This window comes from Somniosus microcephalus, chromosome 19 (genome assembly GCF_052327205.1).
Source record: "Somniosus microcephalus isolate GS21.2 chromosome 19, FLI_Smic_1.0, whole genome shotgun sequence".
NCBI lineage: Eukaryota > Metazoa > Chordata > Chondrichthyes > Squaliformes > Somniosidae > Somniosus > Somniosus microcephalus.
The window spans coordinates 23,516,264-23,540,636 of NC_141005.1; the positions used below are offsets into that span (position 1 = coordinate 23,516,264).

Here is a 24,373-nt window from a genome sequence, read left to right on the forward strand (position 1 = left end):
CTCTCACCATCATTTTACAATCCTCTCTGGCTACAGGTGTGGTGCCCGACCACTGGAGGACTGCTAACGTGCTACCGTTCTTTCAAAAGGGAGAGAGGGATAGACCGCATAATTACAGGCCAGTCAGCCTAACCTCGGTGGTGGGAAAATTATTGGAAAAAGTTCTGAGGGACAGGAGAAATCTTCATTTAGAAAGACACGGATTAATCAGGGACAGTCAGCATGGATTTCTTAACGGAAGGTCGTGTCTGACTAACGCAATTCAATTTTTCGAGGAGGTAACAAGGAGGGTCGATGAGGGTAGTGCCTTTGATGTAGTCTATATGGATTTTAGCAAGGCTTTTGATAAGGTCCCGCATGCCAGATTGGTCACGAAAGTAAAAGCCCATGGGATCCAAGGCAAAGTGGCAAGTTGGATCCAAAATTGGCTCAGAGGCAGGAAACAAAGGGTAATGGTCGAAGGGTGTTTTTGTGACCGGAAGGCTGTTTCCAGTGGGGTTCCGCAGGGCTCACAGAATCACAGAAACCCCACAGTGCAGATAGAGGCCATTTCGGCCCATCGAGCCTGCACCGACTCAGTACTGGGCCCTTTGCTTTTTCTGGTATATATCAATGATTTGGATTTGAATGTAGGAAGTATGATTAAGAAGTTTGCAGATGATACAAAAATTGGCCGTGTGGTTAATAATGAAACAGAATGCTGTAGACTGCAGGAAGATATCAATGGACTCGTCTAGTGGGCAGAACAGTGGCAAATGGAATTCAGTTGGAATACACAATAAATGGTAGGACACTGAGAAATGCAGAGGATCAGCGGGACCTTGGAGTGCATGTCCACAGATCCCTGAAGGTAGCAGGACAGGTAGATAAAGTGGTTAAGCAGGCATACGGGATACTTGCCTTTATTAGCCGAGGCGTAGAATATAAGAGCGGGGAGGTTATGCTTCAACTGTATAAAACACTAGTTAGGCCGCAGCTAGAGTGCCGCGTGCAGTTCTGGTCACCACATTACAAGAAGGATGCGATTGCACTAGAGAAGGTGCAGAGGAGATTTCCGAGGATGTTGCCTGGGCTGGGGAATTTTAGTTATGAGGAAAGATTGGATAGGCTGGGGTTGTTTTCTTTGGAACACAGGAGGCTGAGGCGAGACCTAATTGAGGTGTGTAAAATTATGAGGGGCCGAGATAGAGTGGATAGGAAGGACCTATTTCCCTTAGCAGAAGGGTCAATAATAGATTTCAAGTAATTGGTAGGAGGTTTACAGGGAATTTGAGGAGACATTTTTTCACCCAGTGAATGGTGGGGGTCTGGAATGCACTGCCTGAAAGGGTGGTAGAGGCAGAAACCCTCATCACGTTTAAAAAGTACTTGGATATGCACTTGAACTGCCGTAACCTACAAGGCTACGGACCAAGTGCTGTAAAGTGGGATTTGGGTGGATTGCTCTTTGTCGGCTGGCACGGACAAGATGGGCCGAATGGCCTCCTTCTGTGCTGTAAATTTCTATGATTCTGCCTGATCATGTGACATCTGCCCACACGACTTCTACAAATGTTATTACATTGTAGCCAGGATTGTTTAGTTTCCAATTCCGCCCATTTTGAAGCCAGGTCTCCGTTATGGCTACTATTGCATAACCCCATGTGGCAACTTGCGCCTGCAACTCGTCAATCTTATTTGTAACACTCCTCGCATTAACACACATGCATTTCAACAGCATGCTAGTTGGCTTTGCTTTTTTCCTGAATTTAACTGCTGCTCTTTCTACATTCTTCTTTGTTCTGTTGCTGTTTGTCCCTCCGAGTTTTCTATGCACCTTGTCTCTCCTCTCTGCTGCTGTGTCCTGGTGGCCCTCCGCCAGTGTGTGTATTTTGGCTATCTTATTTTCTTCTTCTGCTTATTTCGGCCCTGTGTCTGGAGCCCCTTGCATTTGTGTAGCAGCAGGAGAATGTGCAGCGAAGAAATGGTCAAAGGAAAGCGAGAGAGAGAGACAGAGAGAGAGAGAGAGAGAGCAGCAAAAAGGATGTTGATTGATTAAGAGCAGTGTGTGCGCGTGTGTGTGCAAAACGTTGAGCAGCCTGTGGCGGCAGCAAAAGCCTACTGCACCCGGTATTCCCAGGCGGTCTCCCATCCAAGTACTAACCAGGCCTGACTCTGCTTAGCTTCCGAGATCAGACGAGATCGGGCACATTCAGACTAGTATGGCCGTAGGCATATGCTAGCTGGCTTTCTCTTTACTTAAAGCTGTCGCCCATTTTTTTCTCTTCTACGCATTCATACAAGTATTCAACACTCAATTTACATTTACAAATTTTACTCCTCCCGCAACCCCCACCCCCCCTCCACCTCTTCTTGCTGCTCTGCCTCCCACACAAACAAACTACAAGCCCAACCCTTCATTGCCTTCTATTCAAATATTACATCAAATAAACATGCTCAAACACCAAGTCTTAAGGGCTGTAGCATCTTTCAAACTGGACAAATACCCAGGCCCGCATCAAATCTATCCCACACTCTTAAGAGAAGTAAGACACCAAATAGCACAGGCTCTCACCATCATTTTACAATCCTCTCTGGCTACAGGTGTGGTGCCCGACCACTGGAGGACTGCTAACGTGCTACCGTTCTTTCAAAAGGGAGAGAGGGATAGACCGCATAATTACAGGCCAGTCAGCCTAACCTCGGTGGTGGGAAAATTATTGGAAAAAGTTCTGAGGGACAGGAGAAATCTTCATTTAGAAAGACACGGATTAATCAGGGACAGTCAGCATGGATTTCTTAACGGAAGGTCGTGTCTGACTAACGCAATTCAATTTTTCGAGGAGGTAACAAGGAGGGTCGATGAGGGTAGTGCCTTTGATGTAGTCTATATGGATTTTAGCAAGGCTTTTGATAAGGTCCCGCATGCCAGATTGGTCACGAAAGTAAAAGCCCATGGGATCCAAGGCAAAGTGGCAAGTTGGATCCAAAATTGGCTCAGAGGCAGGAAACAAAGGGTAATGGTCGAAGGGTGTTTTTGTGACCGGAAGGCTGTTTCCAGTGGGGTTCCGCAGGGCTCACAGAATCACAGAAACCCCACAGTGCAGATAGAGGCCATTTCGGCCCATCGAGCCTGCACCGACTCAGTACTGGGCCCTTTGCTTTTTCTGGTATATATCAATGATTTGGATTTGAATGTAGGAAGTATGATTAAGAAGTTTGCAGATGATACAAAAATTGGCCGTGTGGTTAATAATGAAACAGAATGCTGTAGACTGCAGGAAGATATCAATGGACTCGTCTAGTGGGCAAAACAGTGGCAAATGGAATTCAGTTGGAATACACAATAAATGGTAGGACACTGAGAAATGCAGAGGATCAGCGGGACCTTGGAGTGCATGTCCACAGATCCCTGAAGGTAGCAGGACAGGTAGATAAAGTGGTTAAGCAGGCATACGGGATACTTGCCTTTATTAGCCGAGGCGTAGAATATAAGAGCGGGGAGGTTATGCTTCAACTGTATAAAACACTAGTTAGGCCGCAGCTAGAGTGCCGCGTGCAGTTCTGGTCACCACATTACAAGAAGGATGCGATTGCACTAGAGAAGGTGCAGAGGAGATTTCCGAGGATGTTGCCTGGGCTGGGGAATTTTAGTTATGAGGAAAGATTGGATAGGCTGGGGTTGTTTTCTTTGGAACACAGGAGGCTGAGGTGAGACCTAATTGAGGTGTGTAAAATTATGAGGGGCCGAGATAGAGTGGATAGGAAGGACCTATTTCCCTTAGCAGAAGGGTCAATAATAGATTTCAAGTAATTGGTAGGAGGTTTACAGGGAATTTGAGGAGACATTTTTTCACCCAGTGAATGGTGGGGGTCTGGAATGCACTGCCTGAAAGGGTGGTAGAGGCAGAAACCCTCATCACGTTTAAAAAGTACTTGGATATGCACTTGAACTGCCGTAACCTACAAGGCTACGGACCAAGTGCTGTAAAGTGGGATTTGGGTGGATTGCTCTTTGTCGGCTGGCACGGACAAGATGGGCCGAATGGCCTCCTTCTGTGCTGTAAATTTCTATGATTCTGCCTGATCATGTGACATCTGCCCACACGACTTCTACAAATGTTATTACATTGTAGCCAGGATTGTTTAGTTTCCAATTCCGCCCATTTTGAAGCCAGGTCTCCGTTATGGCTACTATTGCATAACCCCATGTGGCAACTTGCGCCTGCAACTCGTCAATCTTATTTGTAACGCTCCTCGCATTAACACACATGCATTTCAACAGCATGCTAGTTGGCTTTGCTTTTTTCCTGAATTTAACTGCTGCTCTTTCGACATTCTTCTTTGTTCTGTTGCTGTTTGTCCCTCCGAGTTTTCTATGCACCTTGTCTCTCCTCTCTGCTGCTGTGTCCTGGTGGCCCTCCGCCAGTGTGTGTATTTTGGCTATCTTATTTTCTTCTTCTGCTTATTTCGGCCCTGTGTCTGGAGCCCCTTGCATTTGTGTAGCAGCAGGAGAATGTGCAGCGAAGAAATGGTCAAAGGAAAGCGAGAGAGAGAGAGAGAGAGAGAGAGAGCAGCAAAAAGGATGTTGATTGATTAAGAGCAGTGTGTGCGCGTGTGTGTGCAAAACGTTGAGCAGCCTGTGGCGGCAGCAAAAGCCTACTGCACCTGGTATTCCCAAGCGGTCTCCCATCCAAGTACTAACCAGGCCTGACTCTGCTTAGCTTCCGAGATCAGATGAGATCAGGCGCATTCAGACTAGTATGGCCGTAGGCATATGCTGGCTGGCTTTCTCTTTACTTAAAGCTGTCGCCCATTTTTTTCTCTTCTACGCATTCATACAAGTATTCAACACTCAATTTACATTTACAAATTTTACTCCTCCCGCAACCCCCCACCCCCCCTCCACCTCTTCTTGCTGCTCTGCCTCCCACACAAACAAACTACAAGCCCAACCCTTCATTGCCTTCTATTCAAATATTACATCAAATAAACATGCTCAAACACCAAGTCTTAAGGGCTGTAGCATCTTTCAAACTGGACAAATACCCAGGCCCGCATCAAATCTATCCCACACTCTTAAGAGAAGTAAGACACCAAATAGCACAGGCTCTCACCATCATTTTACAATCCTCTCTGGCTACAGGTGTGGTGCCCGACCACTGGAGGACTGCTAACGTGCTACCGTTCTTTCAAAAGGGAGAGAGGGATAGACCGCATAATTACAGGCCAGTCAGCCTAACCTCGGTGGTGGGAAAATTATTGGAAAAAGTTCTGAGGGACAGGAGAAATCTTCATTTAGAAAGACACGGATTAATCAGGGACAGTCAGCATGGATTTCTTAACGGAAGGTCGTGTCTGACTAACGCAATTCAATTTTTCGAGGAGGTAACAAGGAGGGTCGATGAGGGTAGTGCCTTTGATGTAGTCTATATGGATTTTAGCAAGGCTTTTGATAAGGTCCCGCATGCCAGATTGGTCACGAAAGTAAAAGCCCATGGGATCCAAGGCAAAGTGGCAAGTTGGATCCAAAATTGGCTCAGAGGCAGGAAACAAAGGGTAATGGTCGAAGGGTGTTTTTGTGACCGGAAGGCTGTTTCCAGTGGGGTTCCGCAGGGCTCACAGAATCACAGAAACCCCACAGTGCAGATAGAGGCCATTTCGGCCCATCGAGCCTGCACCGACTCAGTACTGGGCCCTTTGCTTTTTCTGGTATATATCAATGATTTGGATTTGAATGTAGGAAGTATGATTAAGAAGTTTGCAGATGATACAAAAATTGGCCGTGTGGTTAATAATGAAACAGAATGCTGTAGACTGCAGGAAGATATCAATGGACTCGTCTAGTGGGCAGAACAGTGGCAAATGGAATTCAGTTGGAATACACAATAAATGGTAGGACACTGAGAAATGCAGAGGATCAGCGGGACCTTGGAGTGCATGTCCACAGATCCCTGAAGGTAGCAGGACAGGTAGATAAAGTGGTTAAGCAGGCATACGGGATACTTGCCTTTATTAGCCGAGGCGTAGAATATAAGAGCGGGGAGGTTATGCTTCAACTGTATAAAACACTAGTTAGGCCGCAGCTAGAGTGCCGCGTGCAGTTCTGGTCACCACATTACAAGAAGGATGCGATTGCACTAGAGAAGGTGCAGAGGAGATTTCCGAGGATGTTGCCTGGGCTGGGGAATTTTAGTTATGAGGAAAGATTGGATAGGCTGGGGTTGTTTTCTTTGGAACACAGGAGGCTGAGGTGAGACCTAATTGAGGTGTGTAAAATTATGAGGGGCCGAGATAGAGTGGATAGGAAGGACCTATTTCCCTTAGCAGAAGGGTCAATAATAGATTTCAAGTAATTGGTAGGAGGTTTACAGGGAATTTGAGGAGACATTTTTTCACCCAGTGAATGGTGGGGGTCTGGAATGCACTGCCTGAAAGGGTGGTAGAGGCAGAAACCCTCATCACGTTTAAAAAGTACTTGGATATGCACTTGAACTGCCGTAACCTACAAGGCTACGGACCAAGTGCTGTAAAGTGGGATTTGGGTGGATTGCTCTTTGTCGGCTGGCACGGACAAGATGGGCCGAATGGCCTCCTTCTGTGCTGTAAATTTCTATGATTCTGCCTGATCATGTGACATCTGCCCACACGACTTCTACAAATGTTATTACATTGTAGCCAGGATTGTTTAGTTTCCAATTCCGCCCATTTTGAAGCCAGGTCTCCGTTATGGCTACTATTGCATAACCCCATGTGGCAACTTGCGCCTGCAACTCGTCAATCTTATTTGTAACGCTCCTCGCATTAACACACATGCATTTCAACAGCATGCTAGTTGGCTTTGCTTTTTTCCTGAATTTAACTGCTGCTCTTTCTACATTCTTCTTTGTTCTGTTGCTGTTTGTCCCTCCGAGTTTTCTATGCACCTTGTCTCTCCTCTCTGCTGCTGTGTCCTGGTGGCCCTCCGCCAGTGTGTGTATTTTGGCTATCTTATTTTCTTCTTCTGCTTATTTCGGCCCTGTGTCTGGAGCCCCTTGCATTTGTGTAGCAGCAGGAGAATGTGCAGCGAAGAAATGGTCAAAGGAAAGCGAGAGAGAGAGAGAGAGAGAGAGAGCAGCAAAAAGGATGTTGATTGATTAAGAGCAGTGTGTGCGCGTGTGTGTGCAAAACGTTGAGCAGCCTGTGGCGGCAGCAAAAGCCTACTGCACCTGGTATTCCCAGGCGGTCTCCCATCCAAGTACTAACCAGGCCTGACTCTGCTTAGTTTCTGAGATCAGACGAGATCGGGCGCATTCAGACTAGTATGGCCGTAGGCATATGCTGGCTGGCTTTCTCTTTACTTAAAGCTGTCGCCCATTTTTTTCTCTTCTACGCATTCATACAAGTATTCAACACTCAATTTACATTTACAAATTTTACTCCTCCCGCAACCCCCCACCCCCCCTCCACCTCTTCTTGCTGCTCTGCCTCCCACACAAACAAACTACAAGCCCAACCCTTCATTGCCTTCTATTCAAATATTACATCAAATAAACATGCTCAAACACCAAGTCTTAAGGGCTGTAGCATCTTTCAAACTGGACAAATACCCAGGCCCGCATCAAATCTATCCCACACTCTTAAGAGAAGTAAGACACCAAATAGCACAGGCTCTCACCATCATTTTACAATCCTCTCTGGCTACAGGTGTGGTGCCCGACCACTGGAGGACTGCTAACGTGCTACCGTTCTTTCAAAAGGGAGAGAGGGATAGACCGCATAATTACAGGCCAGTCAGCCTAACCTCGGTGGTGGGTAAATTATTGGAAAAAGTTCTGAGGGACAGGAGAAATCTTCATTTAGAAAGACACGGATTAATCAGGGACAGTCAGCATGGATTTCTTAACGGAAGGTCGTGTCTGACTAACGCAATTCAATTTTTCGAGGAGGTAACAAGGAGGGTCGATGAGGGTAGTGCCTTTGATGTAGTCTATATGGATTTTAGCAAGGCTTTTGATAAGGTCCCGCATGCCAGATTGGTCACGAAAGTAAAAGCCCATGGGATCCAAGGCAAAGTGGCAAGTTGGATCCAAAATTGGCTCAGAGGCAGGAAACAAAGGGTAATGGTCGAAGGGTGTTTTTGTGACCGGAAGGCTGTTTCCAGTGGGGTTCCGCAGGGCTCACAGAATCACAGAAACCCCACAGTGCAGATAGAGGCCATTTCGGCCCATCGAGCCTGCACCGACTCAGTACTGGGCCCTTTGCTTTTTCTGGTATATATCAATGATTTGGATTTGAATGTAGGAAGTATGATTAAGAAGTTTGCAGATGATACAAAAATTGGCCGTGTGGTTAATAATGAAACAGAATGCTGTAGACTGCAGGAAGATATCAATGGACTCGTCTAGTGGGCAGAACAGTGGCAAATGGAATTCAGTTGGAATACACAATAAATGGTAGGACACTGAGAAATGCAGAGGATCAGCGGGACCTTGGAGTGCATGTCCACAGATCCCTGAAGGTAGCAGGACAGGTAGATAAAGTGGTTAAGCAGGCATACGGGATACTTGCCTTTATTAGCCGAGGCGTAGAATATAAGAGCGGGGAGGTTATGCTTCAACTGTATAAAACACTAGTTAGGCCGCAGCTAGAGTGCCGCGTGCAGTTCTGGTCACCACATTACAAGAAGGATGCGATTGCACTAGAGAAGGTGCAGAGGAGATTTCCGAGGATGTTGCCTGGGCTGGGGAATTTTAGTTATGAGGAAAGATTGGATAGGCTGGGGTTGTTTTCTTTGGAACACAGGAGGCTGAGGCGAGACCTAATTGAGGTGTGTAAAATTATGAGGGGCCGAGATAGAGTGGATAGGAAGGACCTATTTCCCTTAGCAGAAGGGTCAATAATAGATTTCAAGTAATTGGTAGGAGGTTTACAGGGAATTTGAGGAGACATTTTTTCACCCAGTGAATGGTGGGGGTCTGGAATGCACTGCCTGAAAGGGTGGTAGAGGCAGAAACCCTCATCACGTTTAAAAAGTACTTGGATATGCACTTGAACTGCCGTAACCTACAAGGCTACGGACCAAGTGCTGTAAAGATTTGGGTGGATTGCTCTTTGTCGGCTGGCACGGACAAGATGGGCCGAATGGCCTCCTTCTGTGCTGTAAATTTCTATGATTCTGCCTGATCATGTGACATCTGCCCACACGACTTCTACAAATGTTATTACATTGTAGCCAGGATTGTTTAGTTTCCAATTCCGCCCATTTTGAAGCCAGGTCTCCGTTATGGCTACTATTGCATAACCCCATGTGGCAACTTGCGCCTGCAACTCGTCAATCTTATTTGTAACACTCCTCGCATTAACACACATGCATTTCAACAGCATGCTAGTTGGCTTTGCTTTTTTCCTGAATTTAACTGCTGCTCTTTCTACATTCTTCTTTGTTCTGTTGCTGTTTGTCCCTCCGAGTTTTCTATGCACCTTGTCTCTCCTCTCTGCTGCTGTGTCCTGGTGGCCCTCCGCCAGTGTGTGTATTTTGGCTATCTTATTTTCTTCTTCTGTTTATTTTGGCCCTGTGTCTGGAGCCCCTTGCATTTGTGTAGCAGCAGGAGAATGTGCAGCGAAGAAATGGTCAAAGGAAAGCGAGAGAGAGAGAGAGAGAGCAGCAAAAAGGATGTTGATTGATTAAGAGCAGTGTGTGCGCGTGTGTGTGCAAAACGTTGAGCAGCCTGTGGCGGCAGCAAAAGCCTACTGCACCTGGTATTCCCAGGCAGTCTCCCATCCAAGTACTAACCAGGCCTGACTCTGCTTAGCTTCCGAGATCAGACGAGATCAGGCGCATTCAGACTAGTATGGCCGTAGGCATATGCTAGCTGGCTTTCTCTTTACTTAAAGCTGTCGCCCATTTTTTTCTCTTCTACGCATTCATACAAGTATTCAACACTCAATTTACATTTACAAATTTTACTCCTCCCGCAACCCCCCACCCCCCCTCCACCTCTTCTTGCTGCTCTGCCTCCCACACAAACAAACTACAAGCCCAACCCTTCATTGCCTTCTATTCAAATATTACATCAAATAAACATGCTCAAACACCAAGTCTTAAGGGCTGTAGCATCTTTCAAACTGGACAAATACCCAGGCCCGCATCAAATCTATCCCACACTCTTAAGAGAAGTAAGACACCAAATAGCACAGGCTCTCACCATCATTTTACAATCCTCTCTGGCTACAGGTGTGGTGCCCGACCACTGGAGGACTGCTAACGTGCTACCACTCTTTCAAAAGGGAGAGAGGGATAGACCGCATAATTACAGGCCAGTCAGCCTAACCTCGGTGGTGGGAAAATTATTGGAAAAAGTTCTGAGGGACAGGAGAAATCTTCATTTAGAAAGACACGGATTAATCAGGGACAGTCAGCATGGATTTCTTAACGGAAGGTCGTGTCTGACTAACGCAATTCAATTTTTCGAGGAGGTAACAAGGAGGGTCGATGAGGGTAGTGCCTTTGATGTAGTCTATATGGATTTTAGCAAGGCTTTTGATAAGGTCCCGCATGCCAGATTGGTCACGAAAGTAAAAGCCCATGGGATCCAAGGCAAAGTGGCAAGTTGGATCCAAAATTGGCTCAGAGGCAGGAAACAAAGGGTAATGGTCGGAAGGGTGTTTTTGTGACCGGAAGGCTGTTTCCAGTGGGGTTCCGCAGGGCTCACAGAATCACAGAAACCCCACAGTGCAGATAGAGGCCATTTCGGCCCATCGAGCCTGCACCGACTCAGTACTGGGCCCTTTGCTTTTTCTGGTATATATCAATGATTTGGATTTGAATGTAGGAAGTATGATTAAGAAGTTTGCAGATGATACAAAAATTGGCCGTGTGGTTAATAATGAAACAGAATGCTGTAGACTGCAGGAAGATATCAATGGACTCGTCTAGTGGGCAGAACAGTGGCAAATGGAATTCAGTTGGAATACACAATAAATGGTAGGACACTGAGAAATGCAGAGGATCAGCGGGACCTTGGAGTGCATGTCCACAGATCCCTGAAGGTAGCAGGACAGGTAGATAAAGTGGTTAAGCAGGCATACGGGATACTTGCCTTTATTAGCCGAGGCGTAGAATATAAGAGCGGGGAGGTTATGCTTCAACTGTATAAAACACTAGTTAGGCCGCAGCTAGAGTGCCGCGTGCAGTTCTGGTCACCACATTACAAGAAGGATGCGATTGCACTAGAGAAGGTGCAGAGGAGATTTCCGAGGATGTTGCCTGGGCTGGGGAATTTTAGTTATGAGGAAAGATTGGATAGGCTGGGGTTGTTTTCTTTGGAACACAGGAGGCTGAGGCGAGACCTAATTGAGGTGTGTAAAATTATGAGGGGCCGAGATAGAGTGGATAGGAAGGACCTATTTCCCTTAGCAGAAGGGTCAATAATAGATTTCAAGTAATTGGTAGGAGGTTTACAGGGAATTTGAGGAGACATTTTTTCACCCAGTGAATGGTGGGGGTCTGGAATGCACTGCCTGAAAGGGTGGTAGAGGCAGAAACCCTCATCACGTTTAAAAAGTACTTGGATATGCACTTGAACTGCCGTAACCTACAAGGCTACGGACCAAGTGCTGTAAAGTGGGATTTGGGTGGATTGCTCTTTGTCGGCTGGCACGGACAAGATGGGCCGAATGGCCTCCTTCTGTGCTGTAAATTTCTACGATTCTGCCTGATCATGTGACATCTGCCCACACGACTTCTACAAATGTTATTACATTGTAGCCAGGATTGTTTAGTTTCCAATTCCGCCCATTTTGAAGCCAGGTCTCCGTTATAGCTACTATTGCATAACCCCATGTGGCAACTTGCGCCTGCAACTCGTCAATCTTATTTGTAACGCTCCTCGCATTAACACACATGCATTTCAACAGCATGCTAGTTGGCTTTGCTTTTTTCCTGAATTTAACTGCTGCTCTTTCTACATTCTTCTTTGTTCTGTTGCTGTTTGTCCCTCCGAGTTTTCTATGCACCTTGTCTCTCCTCTCTGCTGCTGTGTCCTGGTGGCCCTCCGCCAGTGTGTGTATTTTGGCTATCTTATTTTCTTCTTCTGCTTATTTCGGCCCTGTGTCTGGAGCCCCTTGCATTTGTGTAGCAGCAGGAGAATGTGCAGCGAAGAAATGGTCAAAGGAAAGCAAGAGAGAGAGAGAGAGAGAGCAGCAAAAAGGATGTTGATTGATTAAGAGCAGTGTGTGCGCGTGTGTGTGCAAAACGTTGAGCAGCCTGTGGCGGCAGCAAAAGCCTACTGCACCCGGTATTCCCAGGCAGTCTCCCATCCAAGTACTAACCAGGCCTGACTCTGCTTAGCTTCCGAGATCAGACGAGATCGGGCGCATTCAGACTAGTATGGCCGTAGGCATATGCTAGCTGGCTTTCTCTTTACTTAAAGCTGTCGCCCATTTTTTTCTCTTCTACGCATTCATACAAGTATTCAACACTCAATTTACATTTACAAATTTTACTCCTCCCGCAACCCCCCACCCCCCCTCCACCTCTTCTTGCTGCTCTGCCTCCCACACAAACAAACTACAAGCCCAACCCTTCATTGCCTTCTATTCAAATATTACATCAAATAAACATGCTCAAACACCAAGTCTTAAGGGCTGTAGCATCTTTCAAACTGGACAAATACCCAGGCCCGCATCAAATCTATCCCACACTCTTAAGAGATGTAAGACACCAAATAGCACAGGCTCTCACCATCATTTTACAATCCTCTCTGGCTACAGGTGTGGTGCCCGACCACTGGAGGACTGCTAACGTGCTACCGTTCTTTCAAAAGGGAGAGAGGGATAGACCGCATAATTACAGGCCAGTCAGCCTAACCTCGGTGGTGGGAAAATTATTGGAAAAAGTTCTGAGGGACAGGAGAAATCTTCATTTAGAAAGACACGGATTAATCAGGGACAGTCAGCATGGATTTCTTAAGGGAAGGTCGTGTCTGACTAACGCAATTCAATTTTTCGAGGAGGTAACAAGGAGGGTCGATGAGGGTAGTGCCTTTGATGTAGTCTATATGGATTTTAGCAAGGCTTTTGATAAGGTCCCGCATGCCAGATTGGTCACGAAAGTAAAAGCCCATGGGATCCAAGGCAAAGTGGCAAGTTGGATCCAAAATTGGCTCAGAGGCAGGAAACAAAGGGTAATGGTCGAAGGGTGTTTTTGTGACCGGAAGGCTGTTTCCAGTGGGGTTCCGCAGGGCTCACAGAATCACAGAAACCCCACAGTGCAGATAGAGGCCATTTCGGCCCATCGAGCCTGCACCGACTCAGTACTGGGCCCTTTGCTTTTTCTGGTATATATCAATGATTTGGATTTGAATGTAGGAAGTATGATTAAGAAGTTTGCAGATGATACAAAAATTGGCCGTGTGGTTAATAATGAAACAGAATGCTGTAGACTGCAGGAAGATATCAATGGACTCGTCTAGTGGGCAGAACAGTGGCAAATGGAATTCAGTTGGAATACACAATAAATGGTAGGAAACTGAGAAATGCAGAGGATCAGCGGGACCTTGGAGTGCATGTCCACAGATCCCTGAAGGTAGCAGGACAGGTAGATAAAGTGGTTAAGCAGGCATACGGGATACTTGCCTTTATTAGCCGAGGCGTAGAATATAAGAGCGGGGAGGTTATGCTTCAACTGTATAAAACACTAGTTAGGCCGCAGCTAGAGTGCCGCGTGCAGTTCTGGTCACCACATTACAAGAAGGATGCGATTGCACTAGAGAAGGTGCAGAGGAGATTTCCGAGGATGTTGCCTGGGCTGGGGAATTTTAGTTATGAGGAAAGATTGGATAGGCTGGGGTTGTTTTCTTTGGAACACAGGAGGCTGAGGCGAGACCTAATTGAGGTGTGTAAAATTATGAGGGGCCGAGATAGAGTGGATAGGAAGGACCTATTTCCCTTAGCAGAAGGGTCAATAATAGATTTCAAGTAATTGGTAGGAGGTTTACAGGGAATTTGAGGAGACATTTTTTCACCCAGTGAATGGTGGGGGTCTGGAATGCACTGCCTGAAAGGGTGGTAGAGGCAGAAACCCTCATCACGTTTAAAAAGTACTTGGATATGCACTTGAACTGCCGTAACCAACAAGGCTACGGACCAAGTGCTGTAAAGTGGGATTTGGGTGGATTGCTCTTTGTCGGCTGGCACGGACAAGATGGGCCGAATGGCCTCCTTCTGTGCTGTAAATTTCTATGATTCTGCCTGATCATGTGACATCTGCCCACACGACTTCTACAAATGTTATTACATTGTAGCCAGGATTGTTTAGTTTCCAATTCCGCCCATTTTGAAGCCAGGTCTCCGTTATGGCTACTATTGCATAACCCCATGTGGCAACTTGCGCCTGCAACTCGTCAATCTTATTTGTAACACTCCTCGCATTAACACACATGCATTTCAACAGCATGCTAGTTGGCTTTGCTTTTTTCCTGAATTTAACTGCTGCTCTTTCTACATTCTTCTTTGTTCTGTTGCTGTTTGTCCCTCCGAGTTTTCTATGCACCTTGTCTCTCCTCTCTGCTGCTGTGTCCTGGTGGCCCTCCGCCAGTGTGTATATTTTGGCTATCTTATTTTCTTCTTCTGCTTATTTCGGCCCTGTGTCTGGAGCCCCTTGCATTTGTGTAGCAGCAGGAGAATGTGCAGCGAAGAAATGGTCAAAGGAAAGCGAGAGAGAGAGAGAGAGCAGCAAAAAGGATGTTGATTGATTAAGAGCAGTGTGTGCGCGTGTGTGTGCAAAACGTTGAGCAGCCTGTGGCGGCAGCAAAAGCCTACTGCACCTGGTATTCCCAGGCAGTCTCCCATCCAAGTACTAACCAGGCCTGACTCTGCTTAGTTTCCGAGATCAGACGAGATCAGGCGCATTCAGACTAGTATGGCCGTAGGCATATGCTGGCTGGCTTTCTCTTTACTTAAAGCTGTCGCCCATTTTTTTCTCTTCTACGCATTCATACAAGTATTCAACACTCAATTTACATTTACAAATTTTACTCCTCCCGCAACCCCCCACCCCCCCTCCACCTCTTCTTGCTGCTCTGCCTCCCACACAAACAAACTACAAGCCCAACCCTTCATTGCCTTCTATTCAAATATTACATCAAATAAACATGCTCAAACACCAAGTCTTAAGGGCTGTAGCATCTTTCAAACTGGACAAATACCCAGGCCCGCATCAAATCTATCCCACACTCTTAAGGGAAGTAAGACACCAAATAGCACAGGCTCTCACCATCATTTTACAATCCTCTCTGGCTACAGGTGTGGTGCCCGACCACTGGAGGACTGCTAACGTGCTACCGTTCTTTCAAAAGGGAGAGAGGGATAGACCGCATAATTACAGGCCAGTCAGCCTAACCTCGGTGGTGGGAAAATTATTGGAAAAAGTTCTGAGGGACAGGAGAAATCTTCATTTAGAAAGACACGGATTAATCAGGGACAGTCAGCATGGATTTCTTAACGGAAGGTCGTGTCTGACTAACGCAATTCAATTTTTCGAGGAGGTAACAAGGAGGGTCGATGAGGGTAGTGCCTTTGATGTAGTCTATATGGATTTTAGCAAGGCTTTTGATAAGGTCCCGCATGCCAGATTGGTCACGAAAGTAAAAGCCCATGGGATCCAAGGCAAAGTGGCAAGTTGGATCCAAAATTGGCTCAGAGGCAGGAAACAAAGGGTAATGGTCGAAGGGTGTTTTTGTGACCGGAAGGCTGTTTCCAGTGGGGTTCCGCAGGGCTCACAGAATCACAGAAACCCCACAGTGCAGATAGAGGCCATTTCGGCCCATCGAGCCTGCACCGACTCAGTACTGGGCCCTTTGCTTTTTCTGGTATATATCAATGATTTGGATTTGAATGTAGGAAGTATGATTAAGAAGTTTGCAGATGATACAAAAATTGGCCGTGTGGTTAATAATGAAACAGAATGCTGTAGACTGCAGGAAGATATCAATGGACTCGTCTAGTGGGCAGAACAGTGGCAAATGGAATTCAGTTGGAATACACAATAAATGGTAGGACACTGAGAAATGCAGAGGATCAGCGGGACCTTGGAGTGCATGTCCACAGATCCCTGAAGGTAGCAGGACAGGTAGATAAAGTGGTTAAGCAGGCATACGGGATACTTGCCTTTATTAGCCGAGGCGTAGAATATAAGAGCGGGGAGGTTATGCTTCAACTGTATAAAACACTAGTTAGGCCGCAGCTAGAGTGCCGCGTGCAGTTCTGGTCACCACATTACAAGAAGGATGCGATTGCACTAGAGAAGGTGCAGAGGAGATTTCCGAGGATGTTGCCTGGGCTGGGGAATTTTAGTTATGAGGAAAGATTGGATAGGCTGGGGTTGTTTTCTTTGGAACACAGGAGGCTGAGGCGAGACCTAATTGAGGTGTGTAAAATTATGAGGGGCCGAGATAGAGTGGATAGGAAGGACCTATTTCCCTTAGCAGAAGGGTCAATAATAGATTTCAAGTAATTGGTAGGAGGTTTACAGGGAATTTGAGGAGACATTTTTTCACCCAGTGAATGGTGGGGGTCTGGAATGCACTGCCTGAAAGGGTGGTAGAGGCAGAAACCCTCATCACGTTTAAAAAGTACTTGGATATGCACTTGAACTGCCGTAACCTACAAGGCTACGGACCAAGTGCTGTAAAGTGGGATTTGGGTGGATTGCTCTTTGTCGGCTGGCACGGACAAGATGGGCCGAATGGCCTCCTTCTGTGCTGTAAATTTCTATGATTCTGCCTGATCATGTGACATCTGCCCACACGACTTCTACAAATGTTATTACATTGTAGCCAGGATTGTTTAGTTTCCAATTCCGCCCATTTTGAAGCCAGGTCTCCGTTATGGCTACTATTGCATAACCCCATGTGGCAACTTGCGCCTGCAACTCGTCAATCTTATTTGTAACGCTCCTCGCATTAACACACATGCATTTCAACAGCATGCTAGTTGGCTTTGCTTTTTTCCTGAATTTAACTGCTGCTCTTTCTACATTCTTCTTTGTTCTGTTGCTGTTTGTCCCTCCGAGTTTTCTATGCACCTTGTCTCTCCTCTCTGCTGCTGTGTCCTGGTGGCCCTCCGCCAGTGTGTGTATTTTGGCTATCTTATTTTCTTCTTCTGCTTATTTCGGCCCTGTGTCTGGAGCCCCTTGCATTTGTGTAGCAGCAGGAGAATGTGCAGCGAAGAAATGGTCAAAGGAAAGCGAGAGAGAGAGAGAGAGAGAGAGAGAGAGCAGCAAAAAGGATGTTGATTGATTAAGAGCAGTGTGTGCGCGTGTGTGTGCAAAACGTTGAGCAGCCTGTGGCGGCAGCAAAAGCCTACTGCACCCGGTATTCCCAGGCAGTCTCCCATCCAAGTACTAACCAGGCCTGACTCTGCTTAGTTTCCGAGATCAGACGAGATCGGGCGTATTCAGACTAGTATGGCCGTAGGCATATGCTAGCTGGCTTTCTCTTTACTTAAAGCTGTCGCCCATTTTTTTCTCTTCTACGCATTCATACAAGTATTCAACACTCAATTTACATTTACAAATTTTACTCCTCCCGCAACCCCCCACCCCCCCTCCACCTCTTCTTGCTGCTCTGCCTCCCACACAAACAAACTACAAGCCCAACCCTTCATTGCCTTCTATTCAAATATTACATCAAATAAACATGCTCAAACACCAAGTCTTAAGGGCTGTAGCATCTTTCAAACTGGACAAATACCCAGGCCCGCATCAAATCTATCCCACACTCTTAAGAGAAGTAAGACACCAAATAGCACAGGCTCTCACCATCATTTTACAATCCTCTCTGGCTACAGGTGTGGTGCCCGACCACTGGAGGACTGCTAACGTGCTACCGTTCTTTCAAAAGGGAGAGAGGGATAGACCGCATAATTACAGGACAGTCAGCCTAACCTCGGTGGTGGGAAAATTATTGGAAAAAGTTCTGAGGGACAGGAGAAATCTTCATTTAGAAAGACACGGATTAATCAGGGACAGTCAGCATGGATTTCTTAACGGAAGGTCGTGTCTGACTAACGCAATTCAATTTTTCGAGGAGGTAACAAGGAGGGTCGATGAGGGTAGTGCCTTTGATGTAGTCTATATGGATTTTAGCAAGGCTTTTGATAAGGTCCCGCATGCCAGATTGGTCACGAAAGTAAAAGCCCATGGGATCCAAGGCAAAGTGGCAAGTTGGATCCAAAATTGGCTCAGAGGCAGGAAACAAAGGGTAATGGTCGAAGGGTGTTTTTGTGACCGGAAGGCTGTTTCCAGTGGGGTTCCGCAGGGCTCACAGAATCACAGAAACCCCACAGTGCAGATAGAGGCCATTTCGGCCCATCGAGCCTGCACCGACTCAGTACTGGGCCCTTTGCTTTTTCTGGTATATATCAATGATTTGGATTTGAATGTAGGAAGTATGATTAAGAAGTTTGCAGATGATACAAAAATTGGCCGTGTGGTTAATAATGAAACAGAATGCTGTAGACTGCAGGAAGATATCAATGGACTCGTCTAGTGGGCAGAACAGTGGCAAATGGAATTCAGTTGGAATACACAATAAATGGTAGGACACTGAGAAATGCAGAGGATCAGCGGGACCTTGGAGTGCATGTCCACAGATCCCTGAAGGTAGCAGGACAGGTAGATAAAGTGGTTAAGCAGGCATACGGGATACTTGCCTTTATTAGCCGAGGCGTAGAATATAAGAGCGGGGAGGTTATGCTTCAACTGTATAAAACACTAGTTAGGCCGCAGCTAGAGTGCCGCGTGCAGTTCTGGTCACCACATTACAAGAAGGATGCGATTGCACTAGAGAAGGTGCAGAGGAGATTTCCGAGGATGTTGCCTGGGCTGGGGAATTTTAGTTATGAGGAAAGATTGGATAGGCTGGGGTTGTTTTCTTTGGAACACAGGAGGCTGAGGCGAGACCTAATTGAGGTGTGTAAAATTATGAGGGGCCGAGATAGAGTGGATAGGAAGGACCTATTTCCCTTAGCAGAAGGGTCAATAATAGATTTCAAGTAATTGGTAGGAGGTTTACAGGGAATTTGAGGAGACATTTTTTCACCCAGTGAATGGTGGGGGTCTGGAATGCACTGCCTGAAAGGGTGGTAGAGGCAGAAACCCTCATCACGTTTAAAAAGTACTTGGATATGCACTTGAACTGCCGTAACCTACAAGGCTACGGACCAAGTGCTGTAAAGTGGGATTTGGGTGGATTGCTCTTTGTCGGCTGGCACGGACAAGATGGGCCGAATGGCCTCCTTCTGTGCTGTAAATTTCTATGATTCTGCCTGATCATGTGACATCTGCCCACACGACTTCTACAAATGTTATTACATTGTAGCCAGGATTGTTTAGTTTCCAATTCCGCCCATTTTGAAGCCAGGTCTCCGTTATGGCTACTATTGCATAACCCCATGTGGCAACTTGCGCCTGCAACTCGTCAATCTTATTTGTAACACTCCTCGCATTAACACACATGCATTTCAACAGCATGCTAGTTGGCTTTGCTTTTTTCCTGAATTTAACTGCTGCTCTTTCTACATTCTTCTTTGTTCTGTTGCTGTTTGTCCCTCCGAGTTTTCTATGCACCTTGTCTCTCCTCTCTGCTGCTGTGTCCTGGTGGCCCTCCGCCAGTGTGTGTATTTTGGCTATCTTATTTTCTTCTTCTGCTTATTTCGGCCCTGTGTCTGGAGCCCCTTGCATTTGTGTAGCAGCAGGAGAATGTGCAGCGAAGAAATGGTCAAAGGAAAGCGAGAGAGAGAGAGAGAGAGAGAGAGAGCAGCAAAAAGGATGTTGATTGATTAAGAGCAGTGTGTGCGCGTGTGTGTGCAAAACGTTGAGCAGCCTGTGGCGGCAGCAAAAGCCTACTGCACCCGGTATTCCCAGGCAGTCTCCCATCCAAGTACTAACCAGGCCTGACTCTGCTTAGCTTCCGAGATCAGACGAGATCGGGCGTATTCAGACTAGTATGGCCGTAGGCATATGCTAGCTGGCTTTCTCTTTACTTAAAGCTGTCGCCCATTTTTTTCTCTTCTACGCATTCATACAAGTATTCAACACTCAATTTACATTTACAAATTTTACTCCTCCCGCAACCCCCCACCCCCCCTCCACCTCTTCTTGCTGCTCTGCCTCCCACACAAACAAACTACAAGCCCAACCCTTCATTGCCTTCTATTCAAATATTACATCAAATAAACATGCTCAAACACCAAGTCTTAAGGGCTGTAGCATCTTTCAAACTGGACAAATACCCAGGCCCGCATCAAATCTATCCCACACTCTTAAGAGAAGTAAGACACCAAATAGCACAGGCTCTCACCATCATTTTACAATCCTCTCTGGCTACAGGTGTGGTGCCCGACCACTGGAGGACTGCTAACGTGCTACCGTTCTTTCAAAAGGGAGAGAGGGATAGACCGCATAATTACAGGCCAGTCAGCCTAACCTCGGTGGTGGGAAAATTATTGGAAAAAGTTCTGAGGGACAGGAGAAATCTTCATTTAGAAAGACACGGATTAATCAGGGACAGTCAGCATGGATTTCTTAACGGAAGGTCGTGTCTGACTAACGCAATTCAATTTTTCGAGGAGGTAACAAGGAGGGTCGATGAGGGTAGTGCCTTTGATGTAGTCTATATGGATTTTAGCAAGGCTTTTGATAAGGTCCCGCATGCCAGATTGGTCACGAAAGTAAAAGCCCATGGGATCCAAGGCAAAGTGGCAAGTTGGATCCAAAATTGGCTCAGAGGCAGGAAACAAAGGGTAATGGTCGAAGGGTGTTTTTGTGACCGGAAGGCTGTTTCCAGTGGGGTTCCGCAGGGCTCACAGAATCACAGAAACCCCACAGTGCAGATAGAGGCCATTTCGGCCCATCGAGCCTGCACCGACTCAGTACTGGGCCCTTTGCTTTTTCTGGTATATATCAATGATTTGGATTTGAATGTAGGAAGTATGATTAAGAAGTTTGCAGATGATACAAAAATTGGCCGTGTGGTTAATAATGAAACAGAATGCTGTAGACTGCAGGAAGATATCAATGGACTCGTCTAGTGGGCAGAACAGTGGCAAATGGAATTCAGTTGGAATACACAATAAATGGTAGGACACTGAGAAATGCAGAGGATCAGCGGGACCTTGGAGTGCATGTCCACAGATCCCTGAAGGTAGCAGGACAGGTAGATAAAGTGGTTAAGCAGGCATACGGGATACTTGCCTTTATTAGCCGAGGCGTAGAATATAAGAGCGGGGAGGTTATGCTTCAACTGTATAAAACACTAGTTAGGCCGCAGCTAGAGTGCCGCGTGCAGTTCTGGTCACCACATTACAAGAAGGATGCGATTGCACTAGAGAAGGTGCAGAGGAGATTTCCGAGGATGTTGCCTGGGCTGGGGAATTTTAGTTATGAGGAAAGATTGGATAGGCTGGGGTTGTTTTCTTTGGAACACAGGAGGCTGAGGCGAGACCTAATTGAGGTGTGTAAAATTATGAGGGGCCGAGATAGAGTGGATAGGAAGGACCTATTTCCCTTAGCAGAAGGGTCAATAATAGATTTCAAGTAATTGGTAGGAGGTTTACAGGGAATTTGAGGAGACATTTTTTCACCCAGTGAATGGTGGGGGTCTGGAATGCACTGCCTGAAAGGGTGGTAGAGGCAGAAACCCTCATCACGTTTAAAAAGTACTTGGATATGCACTTGAACTGCCGTAACCTACAAGGCTACGGACCAAGTGCTGTAAAGTGGGATTTGGGTGGATTGCTCTTTGTCGGCTGGCACGGACAAGATGGGCCGAATGGCCTCCTTCTGTGCTGTAAATTTCTATGATTCTGCCTGATCATGTGACATCTGCCCACACGACTTCTACAAATGTTATTACATTGTAGCCAGGATTGTTTAGTTTCCAATTCCGCCCATTTTGAAGCCAGGTCTCCGTTATGGCTACTATTGCATAACCCCATGTGGCAACTTGCGCCTGCAACTCGTCAATCTCATTTGTAACACTCCTCGCATTAACACACATGCATTTCAACAGCATGCTAGTTGGCTTTGCTTTTTTCCTGAATTTAACTGCTGCTCTTTCTACATTCTTCTTTGTTCTGTTGCTGTTTGTCCCTCCGAGTTTTCTATGCACCTTGTCTCTCCTCTCTGCTGCTGTGTCCTGGTGGCCCTCCGCCAGTGTGTGTATTTTGGCTATCTTATTTTCTTCTTCTGCTTATTTCGGCCCTGTGTCTGGAGCCCCTTGCATTTGTGTAGCAGCAGGAGAATGTGCAGCGAAGAAATGGTCAAAGGAAAGCGAGAGAGAGAGACAGAGAGAGAGAGAGAGAGAGAGAGAGCAGCAAAAAGGATGTTGATTGATTAAGAGCAGTGTGTGCGCGTGTGTGTGCAAAACGTTGAGCAGCCTGTGGCGGCAGCAAAAGCCTACTGCACCCGGTATTCCCAGGCAGTCTCCCATCCAAGTACTAACCAGGCCTGACTCTGCTTAGCTTCCGAGATCAGACGAGATCGGGCGCATTCAGACTAGTATGGCCGTAGGCATATGCTAGCTGGCTTTCTCTTTACTTAAAGCTGTCGCCCATTTTTTTCTCTTCTACGCATTCATACAAGTATTCAACACTCAATTTACATTTACAAATTTTACTCCTCCCGCAACCCCCCACCCCCCCTCCACCTCTTCTTGCTGCTCTGCCTCCCACACAAACAAACTACAAGCCCAACCCTTCATTGCCTTCTATTCAAATATTACATCAAATAAACATGCTCAAACACCAAGTCTTAAGGGCTGTAGTATCTTTCAAACTGGACAAATACCCAGGCCCGCATCAAATCTATCCCACACTCTTAAGAGAAGTAAGACACCAAATAGCACAGGCTCTCACCATCATTTTACAATCCTCTCTGGCTACAGGTGTGGTGCCCGACCACTGGAGGACTGCTAACGTGCTACCGTTCTTTCAAAAGGGAGAGAGGGATAGACCGCATAATTACAGGCCAGTCAGCCTAACCTCGGTGGTGGGAAAATTATTGGAAAAAGTTCTGAGGGACAGGAGAAATCTTCATTTAGAAAGACACGGATTAATCAGGGACAGTCAGCATGGATTTCTTAACGGAAGGTCGTGTCTGACTAACGCAATTCAATTTTTCGAGGAGGTAACAAGGAGGGTCGATGAGGGTAGTGCCTTTGATGTAGTCTATATGGATTTTAGCAAGGCTTTTGATAAGGTCCCGCATGCCAGATTGGTCACGAAAGTAAAAGCCCATGGGATCCAAGGCAAAGTGGCAAGTTGGATCCAAAATTGGCTCAGAGGCAGGAAACAAAGGGTAATGGTCGAAGGGTGTTTTTGTGACCGGAAGGCTGTTTCCAGTGGGGTTCCGCAGGGCTCACAGAATCACAGAAACCCCACAGTGCAGATAGAGGCCATTTCGGCCCATCGAGCCTGCACCGACTCAGTACTGGGCCCTTTGCTTTTTCTGGTATATATCAATGATTTGGATTTGAATGTAGGAAGTATGATTAAGAAGTTTGCAGATGATACAAAAATTGGCCGTGTGGTTAATAATGAAACAGAATGCTGTAGACTGCAGGAAGATATCAATGGACTCGTCTAGTGGGCAGAACAGTGGCAAATGGAATTCAGTTGGAATACACAATAAATGGTAGGACACTGAGAAATGCAGAGGATCAGCGGGACCTTGGAGTGCATGTCCACAGATCCCTGAAGGTAGCAGGACAGGTAGATAAAGTGGTTAAGCAGGCATACGGGATACTTGCCTTTATTAGCCGAGGCGTAGAATATAAGAGCGGGGAGGTTATGCTTCAACTGTATAAAACACTAGTTAGGCCGCAGCTAGAGTGCCGCGTGCAGTTCTGGTCACCACATTACAAGAAGGATGCGATTGCACTAGAGAAGGTGCAGAGGAGATTTCCGAGGATGTTGCCTGGGCTGGGGAATTTTAGTTATGAGGAAAGATTGGATAGGCTGGGGTTGTTTTCTTTGGAACACAGGAGGCTGAGGCGAGACCTAATTGAGGTGTGTAAAATTATGAGGGGCCGAGATAGAGTGGATAGGAAGGACCTATTTCCCTTAGCAGAAGGGTCAATAATAGATTTCAAGTAATTGGTAGGAGGTTTACAGGGAATTTGAGGAGACATTTTTTCACCCAGTGAATGGTGGGGGTCTGGAATGCACTGCCTGAAAGGGTGGTAGAGGCAGAAACCCTCATCACGTTTAAAAAGTACTTGGATATGCACTTGAACTGCCGTAACCTACAAGGCTACGGACCAAGTGCTGTAAAGTGGGATTTGGGTGGATTGCTCTTTGTCGGCTGGCACGGACAAGATGGGCCGAATGGCCTCCTTCTGTGCTGTAAATTTCT

At 46.5% G+C, this 24,373-nt stretch overlaps 6 non-coding genes and 3 pseudogenes across 6 annotated transcripts; all 9 read right to left on the minus strand.

Annotated features, from left to right (window-relative positions):
- Nucleotides 1-2,094: 2,094 nt before the first annotated feature.
- Nucleotides 2,095-2,213, minus strand: LOC147103982 (5S ribosomal RNA). Its single transcript, XR_015072758.1, has one exon. It is a non-coding gene; the product is annotated as a 5S ribosomal RNA (ribosomal RNA).
- Nucleotides 2,214-4,635: 2,422 nt separating this feature from the next.
- Nucleotides 4,636-4,754, minus strand: LOC147103983 (5S ribosomal RNA). The gene has a single exon (XR_015072601.1). It is a non-coding gene; the product is annotated as a 5S ribosomal RNA (ribosomal RNA).
- A 2,421-nt stretch (nucleotides 4,755-7,175) lies between these two features.
- LOC147103984 (5S ribosomal RNA) lies at nucleotides 7,176-7,294 on the minus strand (annotated as a pseudogene).
- A 2,411-nt stretch (nucleotides 7,295-9,705) lies between these two features.
- Nucleotides 9,706-9,824, minus strand: LOC147103985 (5S ribosomal RNA). Its single transcript, XR_015072865.1, has one exon. It is a non-coding gene; the product is annotated as a 5S ribosomal RNA (ribosomal RNA).
- A 2,418-nt stretch (nucleotides 9,825-12,242) lies between these two features.
- LOC147103986 (5S ribosomal RNA) lies at nucleotides 12,243-12,361 on the minus strand. Its single transcript, XR_015072801.1, has one exon. It is a non-coding gene; the product is annotated as a 5S ribosomal RNA (ribosomal RNA).
- A 2,413-nt stretch (nucleotides 12,362-14,774) lies between these two features.
- Nucleotides 14,775-14,893, minus strand: LOC147103987 (5S ribosomal RNA; annotated as a pseudogene).
- A 2,425-nt stretch (nucleotides 14,894-17,318) lies between these two features.
- LOC147103988 (5S ribosomal RNA) lies at nucleotides 17,319-17,437 on the minus strand (annotated as a pseudogene).
- Nucleotides 17,438-19,860: 2,423 nt separating this feature from the next.
- On the minus strand, nucleotides 19,861-19,979 carry LOC147103989 (5S ribosomal RNA). Its single transcript, XR_015072851.1, has one exon. It is a non-coding gene; the product is annotated as a 5S ribosomal RNA (ribosomal RNA).
- A 2,435-nt stretch (nucleotides 19,980-22,414) lies between these two features.
- On the minus strand, nucleotides 22,415-22,533 carry LOC147103990 (5S ribosomal RNA). The gene has a single exon (XR_015072802.1). It is a non-coding gene; the product is annotated as a 5S ribosomal RNA (ribosomal RNA).
- Nucleotides 22,534-24,373: the final 1,840 nt, after the last annotated feature.